The 10,036-nt window shown below is 36.9% G+C and overlaps 1 long non-coding RNA gene across 1 annotated transcript in view; it reads right to left on the bottom strand.

Moving 5' to 3' along the window:
* The window catches only part of LOC127176518 (uncharacterized), a 10,418-nt gene extending 971 nt beyond the window's left edge, over positions 1-9,447 (bottom strand). Inside the window, exons 1-2 of the long non-coding RNA XR_007829111.1 lie at positions 9,163-9,447; positions 1,710-1,775 (exon numbers count right to left, since the gene is read on the bottom strand). This is a non-coding gene — a long non-coding RNA (uncharacterized LOC127176518). The remainder of the gene's footprint in view (positions 1-1,709; positions 1,776-9,162) is intronic.
* Between the last annotated feature and the right edge of the window lie 589 nt (positions 9,448-10,036).

The raw sequence follows: 10,036 nt of genomic DNA, 5'->3' as shown, positions 1-10,036 counted from the left end.
TTTTTTCGAAGGTAAGTTACAAGTGCTGTTAACATATCGTATAGCCTACGTAACGTTACAATGTTACTCGACAGTCGGCTCGTGATAAATTTCATAGTAAGCTTATAAATTAGTAAGTTTTCCACATACTCCTGCCACGAATGGGCTGCTAACTTCAGGCTAAAGTTAGCTTTTGTTACGCTAACGTCAGTTCATTGTGTGTGTGTTACTTTAGCAGCATGTTTAGCCATGTTTACATTCAGTGACGGTGTGGTCATCTCTTTGTGTGTCTATGTTCTGTCAGCGTGTAACTTGATATGTTAAACAGGTCGAGTTATTGTTATACGTAGAGTCTGCTAGCTTCAGCCTAAAAGCCACAAGTGACGCTCTGCAGCCCTAACCACGACCTGTGCGCTCACAGTAAAGTTACACACACACACACACACACACACACACACACACACATTGTACTTTAGCAAATTCTGAGAAATAAAGCCACAATTGCTGAAGTAGAATGTTTTTGGCTTTTTTGGAGTAATGAACATTGATTCCACTGTTACCACTTTATCTGTGTGTAATGCACAATCATTAGATCAGAAAGTATTTGCAGTTGGGTGGAAACCTTATATGTCTAAAACCATTCCTTTATTATTGTAATTATTGGTGAAAATAGCTGATCTGCAAGCTCACAATGTGTTGAACTTATAGATCGGCTGCTATTTTCACAACTTATGTGTGACACTGCCCAGCAGCAATCTCCAATACTTATTGACCTAAATTAATTTGTTAAAAGACTATACTTCTTTTTTCTTTTTTTTGACTAAAACTAGACTAAAACCTTTTTGAGTTTTTGTCGACTAAATCTGGACTAAAACTATCACATATAGAAGTGACTAAAATTTGACTAAAACTAATAAGCATTTTAGTCCAAAAGACTAAGACTAAGACTAAATCTAAGATGGTTGTCAAAAACAACACTGCTTCAGGTCCCACAAATTTTTTGGTTATTCTTTTTTTTTTTTGTGTGTATTTGAACCCTTTGCAACAATGACTGTATGATTTTGAGATCCATCTTTTCACACTGAGGACAACTGAGGGACTACAACTATTACAGAAGGTTCAAATGCTCACTAACCCTCCAGAAAAGATCAGGGTAAATTTAACGTTTGTCTTCTGCCAAACATGTAAGTACAGTATCTTCTGTAGCTTCTGAAGGGCAGTTCTGAATGAAAAAAAAATATGATATTTAGGCAAAATAAGAAAAATGCACATCTTCAAAAGTTTTCACCCCTGGCTCTTATTGGATCATTTTTCCTTCTGAAGCATCAGTGAGCATTTGAACCTTCTCTAATAGTTGCATATGAGTCCCTCAGTTGTTCTCAGTGTGAAAAGATGGATCTCAAAATCACACAGTCATTGTTAGAAAGGGTTCAAATACACAAAAATGCCTGCAAAACTGAAAAAAAAAAAAAAAAAAAAAAAAAATTTGTGGGACCTGCAAGATTTCAGCAGGCACTTTAACTGTTCAGGACAAACAAGGGACTCGTGAACAACTATTACTAAACAAAAAATATTTTATTCAGGTCAGTACTAAATAAAAATAGAATGTATTTTATATGATAAGCCCTCTTATTTTGGTAAAATACTTAACATTTCACAGATTCTGCACGGTGTATGTAAACTTTTGACAGACTGTAAATAAAAATTAAATAAATTTAAATAATACTTACAAAAAACTGCCTTGTGACAGCATTGCCCTTCCCAGGGTGCAAAGACAAGTGGACCACACTGTAGAGCTGCAAGAAATCAAATAAATTTGTTTCATTTCATACACTCCAACACTACATCAGAGTTATTAAAAAAAACAAACATATGCTTGACATTGCTGAAGACTTTGGGATGCATTTTACTTTTCTTTATTGACTACTACATCATTAGTAACTGATAAAAGTAATTGTCCACTAATCATATTTTTATTATCATAAATATTTTTATCAATCCCCATGCTACAGAACTGGTCTTCCGCCTAAATAACGTTAGTTAATAACCTGTAACGTTACCAATATCTCTGACCCCAAACCACCCATTTACATCGCAAGTGAAACTGTATTTCTAAACCACGTTTAAGTAAGTGACTATGTCCAGTATTAACTGCAACTGCGAAGCGGACTGCAAACATAATAATAATAATAATAATAATAATAATAATAATAATAATTATTATTATTATTATTATTATTATTATTAAAATAAAAAAACTCGGTCCTGGAGGGCCGGTGTCCCTGCAGAGTTTAGCTCCAACCCTGATAAAACTCACCTGTTTGTAGCTTTCTAGTAAACCTGAAGACACTGATTAGCTTGTTCAGGTGTGTTTAATCAGGCTTGGAGCTAAACTCTGCAGGGACACCGGCCCTCCAGGACTGAGATTGCCCAGGCCTGCCCTAAACTACGTGACTTAAATTTATTTATTTATTTTTTTATTTTCCATTTTACTGTTTTTTTTTATTTATTTTTATTTGAAAATTATCAAACGGCGTTATTTACGGCATTTTAAACTGCAGAAAACGCCGTCAGTTGCGGCACTCATTATCCACTAAACTGCGTTATTTACTGAATTTTAAGTAACAAAGTGCTCATTATTCCTTAAACAGCGTAACATCTTTTTATTTTGCATTTTACTAGTTTTTTTTTTTTTTTTTTTTTTTTTTTTTAAATTGTCAAACTGCGTTATTTACGGTATTTAAACTGCAGAAAGCGCCATCAGTTGTGGCGCTCATTATCCCCTAAACCAGACTTGGTCAAACTCGGTCCAGGAGGGCTGGTGTCCTTGCAGAGTTTAACTCCAACCCTGTTAAAATTCACCTGTTTGTAGCTTTCTAGCAAACCTGAAGACACTGATTAGCTTGTTCAGGTGTGTTTAATCAGGGTTGGAGCTAAACTCTGCTGGGACACCGGCCTTCCAGGACCGAGTTTGCCCAGGCCTGCCCTAAACTATGTAACTTAAATTTATTTTTTCATTGCCATTTTACTAGTTTTTTATTTTGAAAATCATCAAACAGTGTTATTTACGCTATTTTAAAATGCAGAAAATGCCATCAGTTGCGGCGCTCATTGTCCCCTAAACGGCATAACTTTAATTGTTTTTTTTTTTCTTTTGCTTTTATTAGTTTTTTTAATTTGAAAATTGTCAAACGGCATTATTTACGGTGTTTAAACTGCAGAAAAAGTTGTCAGTTGCGGCACTCATTATCTCCTAAACTGCATAATTTATGGAATTTTAATGACAAAGTGCCGTCAGTTGTGGCACTCATTGTCCCCTAAACCAGACTTGGTCAAACTCGGTCCAGGAGGGCCGGTGTCCCTGCAGAGTTTAGCTCCAACCCTGTTAAAATTCACCTGTTTGTAGCTTTCTAGTAAACCTGAAGACACTGATTAGCTTGTTCAGGTGTGTTTAATCAGGCTTGGAGCTAAACTCTGCAGGGACACCAGCCCTCCAGGACTGAGTTTGCCCAGGCCTGCCCTAAACTACGTAACTTAAATTTATTTATTATTTTTTATTTTCCATTTTACTATTTTTTTTTTTATTTATTTATTTTTTTGAAAATCGTCAAACAGCGTTATTTACGGCATTTTAAAGTGCAGAAAACGCCATCAGTTGCGGCACTCATTATACACTAAACTGCGTTATTTACGGAATTTTAAGTGACAAAGTGCTGTCAGTTGTTCATTATTCCTCAAACAGCGTAACATCTTTTTATTTTGCATTTTACTATATATATTTTTTTATTTTTTTTGTCAAACTGTGTTATTTACGGTATTTAAACTGCAGAAAGCGCCGTCAGTTGTGGCGCTCATTATCCCCTAAACCAGATTTGGGCAAACTCGGTCCTGGAGGGCCGGTGTCCCTGCAGAGTTTAGCTCCAACCCTGATAAAACTCACCTGTTTGTAGCTTTCTAGTAAACCTGAAGACACTGATTAGCTTGTTCAGGTGTGTTTAATCAGGGTTGGAGCTAAACTCTGCAGGAACACCGGCCCTCCAGGACCGAGTTTGCCCAGGCCTGCCCTAAACTATGTAACTTAAAGTTATTTTTTCTTTCAGTTGCGGCGCTCATTATCCCTTAAACAGTGTAACGTTTTACTTTGTTTTTTTTTGTTTTTTTTTTTTTTTTAATTGTCAAACTGCGTTATTTATGGTGTTTAAACTGCAGAAAGCGCCGTCCCCTAAACCAGACTTGGTCAAACTGACTGCACTTTCTGAAGTTTAAAATGTTTGGCGTAAATAATTCACCTGTTTGTAGCTTTCTAGTAAACCTGGGCAAACTCAGTCTTGGAGGGCCGGTGTCAGGGATGGAGTTTAGCTCCAACCCTGATTAAACACACCTGAACAAGCTAATCAGTGTCTTCAGGTTTACTGGAAAGCTACAAACAGGTGAGTTTTATCAGGGTTGGAGCTAAACACAGCAGGGACACCGGCCCAACAGGACCGAGTTTGCCCAGGCCTGTGTGTAAATGGCGTAACTTAAATTTATTTATTTTTTTTTTTTTTTCATTTTACTAGTTTTTTTATTTGAAAATCATCAAACGGCATTACTTACAGTATTTTAAAATGCAGAAAACGTCGTCAATTGTAGTGCTCATTATCCCCTAAACAGCGTAACTTAAAATTAATTTTTTTATTTTGCATTTTTTTTTTTTATCCTTTTTTTTTGAAAATTGTCAAACGGCAATATTTTCTGTGTTTTAAATGTCACAAGATGCCGTCAGTTGCGGCACTCATTATCCCCTAAACGGCGTAACTTAAAATTATTTATACATTTTTTTATTTTGCATTTTACTGGTTCTTTTATTTGAAAATTGTTAAACAGCGTTAATTTAAATTGTTTTATTTATTTATTTTGCATATTACTAGTTTTTTTATTGAAAACAAATAATTTAAATTAATTTTATTTATTTAGCATATTACTAGTTGTTTTCTTTAAACGGCGTAACTTAATTTCCCTTTTTTTTTTTTGATAAATTATCAAACTGCGTTATTTACGGTTTTTAAACTGCAGCAAGTGCCGTCAGTTGTGTCACTCATTATCCCCCAAACCAGACCTGGGCAAATTCGGTCCTGGAGGGCAAGTGTCCCTGCTGAGTTTAGCTCCAACCCTGATAAAACTCACCTGAACAAGCTAATCAGTGTCTTCAGGTTTACTAGAAAGCTACAAACAGGTGAATTTTATCAGGGTTGGAGCTAAACTATGCAGAGACACCGGCCCTCCAGGACCGAGTTTGCCCAGGTCTGGATTAGGGGATAATGAGTGACACAACTGACAGCGCTTGCTGCAGTTTAAAAACCAAAAATTATGCAGTTTGACAATTTTTAAATAAAAAAGAAAAATAGTAAAATGCAAAATAAAGAAATAATAAAAACAATATAAGTTACACTGTTTAAGGGATAATGAGCACCGCAACTGACGGCATTTTCTGTAGTTTAAAATGCCGTTTGATGATTTTCAAAAAAAATAAATAAAAAAAATAAATAAATAAAATAAATGTAAGTTACGTAGTTTAGGGCAGGCCTGGGCAAACTCGGTCCTGGAGGGCTGGTGTTCCTGCAGAGTTTAGCTCCAACCCTGATTAAACGCACCTGAACAAGCTAATCAGTGTCTTCAGGTTTACTAGAAAGCTACAAACAGGTGAGTTTTATCAGGGTTGGAGCTAAACTCTGCAGGGACACCAGCCCACCTGGACCGAGTTTGCCCAGGCCTGCCCTAAACGGCGTAACTTAAATTTTTGTTTTCTTTTGCAGTTTATTATTTTCTTTATTTAGAAATTGTCAAACGGCATTATTTTTGGTATTTTAAACGTCACAAGGCACCGTCAGTTCTGGCACTCATTATCCCCTAAACGGCGTAACTTAAAATTATTTATACATTTTTTATTTTGGATTTTACTAGTTTATTTTAAAATTGTCTAACTGCGTTATTTACAGCATTTTAAATGACAGAAAGCGCCATCAGTTGTGGCACTCATTATCCCATAAACCAGACCTGGACATACTGACCCCATATTCTGACGTTTAAAACACTGTAAATAACACTGTTTAGGGCACACCTGGGCAAACTCGCCCTTGGAGGGCCAGTGTACCTACAGAGTTTAGCTTCAACTCTGATAAAACTCCCCTGAACAAGCTAATCAGTGTCTTCAGGTTTACTAGAAAGCTACAAACAGGTGAGTTTTATCAGGGTTGGAGCTAAACTCTGCAGGGACACCGGCCCTCTAGGACCGAGTTGGCCCAGGCCTGCCCTAAACGGTGTTATTTACAGTGTTTTGAACGTCAGAAAGTGCCGTCAGTTGCCGCACTCATTATACCCTAAACGGGATAATTGAAATTAATTTATTTATTTAGCATATTACTAGTTTTTTATTTGAAAAATGTCAAATGGCCTTATTTACGGTGCTTTAAACTGCAGAAAATGCCATTAGTTGTGGCACTCATTATTCCCCAAACGGCGTAAATTATTTTATTTATTTTTTTTTTTAGCATTTTACTAGTTTCTTTATTTGAACAAAAAAACAACCTAAACAGCGTTATTTATGGCATTTTAAACTACAGAAAGCGACGTCAGTTGTGGCACTCATTATCCCCTAAACAGCGTAACTTTATTTTTTTATTATTATTTTTCATTCTGCTAGTTTCTTTATTTGAAAATTGTTAAACGGCGTTATTTACGGTGTTTTAAACTGCAGTAAACGCCGTCAGTTGCGGCGCTCATTATCCCCTAAACCAGATCTGGGCGAACTCGGTCCTGGAGGGCCAGTGTCTCTGCAGAGTTTAGCTCCAACCCTGATAAAACTCACCTGAACAAGCTAATCAGTGTCTTCAGGTTTACTAGAAAGCTACAAACAGGTGAGTTTTATCAGGGTTGGAGCTAAACTCTGTAGGGACACCGGCCCTCCAGGACCGAGTTTGCCCAGGTCTGTATTAGGGGATAATGAGTGCCGCAACTGACAGCACTTTCTGACGTTTAAAACACTGTATATAACACCATAAATAATGCCTTTAGACAATTTTCAAATAAAGAAACTAGTAAAGTGCAAAAAAAAAAAAAAAATAATAATAATAATAATAATAAATAAAAATAAATATAAATAATAATAAATATAATATAAATAAATTTAAGTTGCACCGTTTAGGGCACCGGCCCTCCTGGACCAAGTTTGCTCAGGCCTGACCTAAATGGCCTACCTTATTTTTTTTTTTAATCTTTTGCAGTTTTTTAATCTTTTGCAACATTGTCAAACTGCGTTATTTTCTGTATTTTAAACGTCCGAAAACAACGTCAGTTGCGGCGCTCATTATCCCCTAAAGGGTGTAACTTTCAATTTTATTATTTTGCATTTTGCTAGTTTCTTTATTTGAAAATAGTTAAACTGCGTTATTTACGGTGTTTTAAACTGCAGTAAACGCCGTCAGTTGCGGCGCTCATTATACCCTAAACTACAAAATAATTTTTGTAGTCAACAATCTCACGAGAAGCTGTCTTTGACACCATCCGTCACCCACCGAGCGATGCCTCACTACTGATCTCTCACTGACAGTGCGAGAATATGGAGCAGCGTCTCGCTATGGTAAGAGTGCTTCAGGTGAACGTTGGGCGAGTGAGACAGTCACACCACCTGATGCCTTGGCTCATTCCCATAGATATGGTGTGATGGGACAGCACTCACCACCCAACGTTATCCACCACCACTATCCAAGACAGCAAACCCATGAGAAGTTAACTACAGAGGAAAATCCATCAATTTTTATTTTTAAATTTGTTTATTTTCCATATTACTAGATTTTTTTTTATTTCAAAATTGTCAAACGGCATTATTTACTGTGTTTTAAACATCAGAAAGCACCGTCAGTTGCGGCACTCCTTATCCCTTAAACAGCGTATCTTAAATGTATGTATTTATTTATTTTTCTTTTAAATTGTACTAGTTTTTATTTGAAAATTATCAAACGGCGTTATTTACGGTGTTTTAAACTGCAGTAAACGCCGTCAGTTGCGGCGCGCATTATCCCCTAAACTACAAGATTATTTTTGTAGTCAACAATCTCACAAGAAGCTGTCTTTGACACCATCCGTCACCCACCGAGCGATGCCTCACTACTGATCTCTCACTGACAGTGCGAGAATATGGAGCAGCGTCTCGCTATGGTAAGAGTGCTTCAGGTGAACGTTATCCACCGCCATCCAAGACAGCAATCCCATGAGAAGTTGACCACAGAGGCAAATCCATCAATTTTTATTTTTTTTATTTATTTTGCATATTACTAGATTTTTTTGTTTTTGTTTTTTTTCAAAATTGTCGAACAGCATTATTGACTGCGTTTTAAACGTCAGAAAGCGTCGTCAGTTCCTGCACTCATTACTCAGAAAGCGCATTATCCCCTAAATGGCGTAACTTATTTTTTATTTTATTTTATTTTGCATTTTACTAGTTTTTTTTTTTTTTTTTTGAAAACTGTCCAACTGGGTTATTTACGGAGTTTTAAACAGAAAGCGCCGTCAGTTGCTGCACTCCTTATCCTCTAAACGGCGTAACATAAAATAGTTTAACTAATATATTTATTTTGCGTTTTACTAGTGTTTTTTTTTTTTGTTTGGTTTTTTTGTTTTTTTGTCAAACGGCGTTATTTACTGTGTTTTAAACAGTTGCGGCGCTCATTAACCCCTAAACCAGGCCTGGGCAGACTCGGTCCTGAAGGGCCGGTGTCCTTGCAGAGTTTAGCTCCAACCCTGATAAAACTCACCTGAACAAGCTAATCAGTGTCTTCAGGTTTACTAGAAAGCTACAAACAAGCGAGTTTTATCAGGGTTGGAGCTAAACTCTGCAGGCCCTCCATGACCGCGTTTGCCCAGGCCTGCCCTAAATGGTTTTATTTACGGCGTTTTAAATGACAAAAAGCGCCGTCAGTTGCGGCACTCATTACCCCCTAAATGGTGTTACTTAAATTCACTTTATTTTGCATCTTGTTAGATTTTTTTTTATTTGAAAACTGTCAAACGGCATCATTTACGGTGCTTTAAACCTTTAGGCCTTCAGGTTAAGTCAGTATTTGGTCATACCTCAATTAAACTGCTGCTTCTATTTTTTACTATTACAACTTTTACTGCGGTTGTTATTTACGGTTTCTCACTCACCACAAGACAGGAGCGGCTGACTCTTCTTTTTCCATCGAATCCGTGAGTTGCTGGTCTCTAGTAGACACTCATGGCACATCGCTTTGTGTACTCGTGGTAGCAGCCGCATCGCTTAATCGCTCGTTTGCTGTGTTTAATCGGGCATCTTTCTTCTCTTCTCCATAATCGTAGTATAGTGTGCCGTGGAGAGGAGATTCTCCCAGTCATTACCACTTTTCGCCCGATTGACTTCCATTCAGAAAAGCAAACACGTGCAAAAGTTTGGCGTTTTGCTGCATTGCAGCTTTAAAGCTTCGTGAACTCTGAACTCTGCTAATTCGTATCACGTGAAACCGTGTGACCAACAGCAGATCGATACGTCACCGCGTGACCTCATATAGTGTTGGGAGAAACGAGTCTTTTCGAAGCTTCGCATCAATTGAACCAGTTGCTGCGCAAAATGATTCACTAAGCGCTCGAAACACCACACGCTTGTGACGCCTGATGGTCAAAGTGTGTAAATGCGACAAGAACTCAGGCTAAAACATGCATTAAAACAGCTTTTACAAACTCATTGCAAAAGTTTTATTAAAAGTATAATACATGAAATGCAATAAAAATAAGAAAGAACCTTTAAATAATAAGTATATGTGTTTTTAAGCATATTTGATATATTTATTATGTCTGTGAAGTATGTATTCGCTGAGTTTCTATAGACCAATTATCTGTAAGCATTCAGGATGTGCGGGCAGCATGGTTGCAGAAAACCCGGGAGAGATAGCCTTTACGGCTAGAGAATTACACGGATAGGGTACAAAATACTTAGATTTAAAAAGAGTATGGATTATATTAATTAGATGTCATTTTCAAAATGTTATTCGCATATTACAAGAGC

This window comes from Labeo rohita, chromosome 14 (genome assembly GCF_022985175.1).
Source record: "Labeo rohita strain BAU-BD-2019 chromosome 14, IGBB_LRoh.1.0, whole genome shotgun sequence".
Classification (NCBI taxonomy): domain Eukaryota; kingdom Metazoa; phylum Chordata; class Actinopteri; order Cypriniformes; family Cyprinidae; genus Labeo; species Labeo rohita.
Note: the sequence above shows the minus strand (reverse complement) of the source record. Positions and strands in the feature narration are given on the sequence as shown.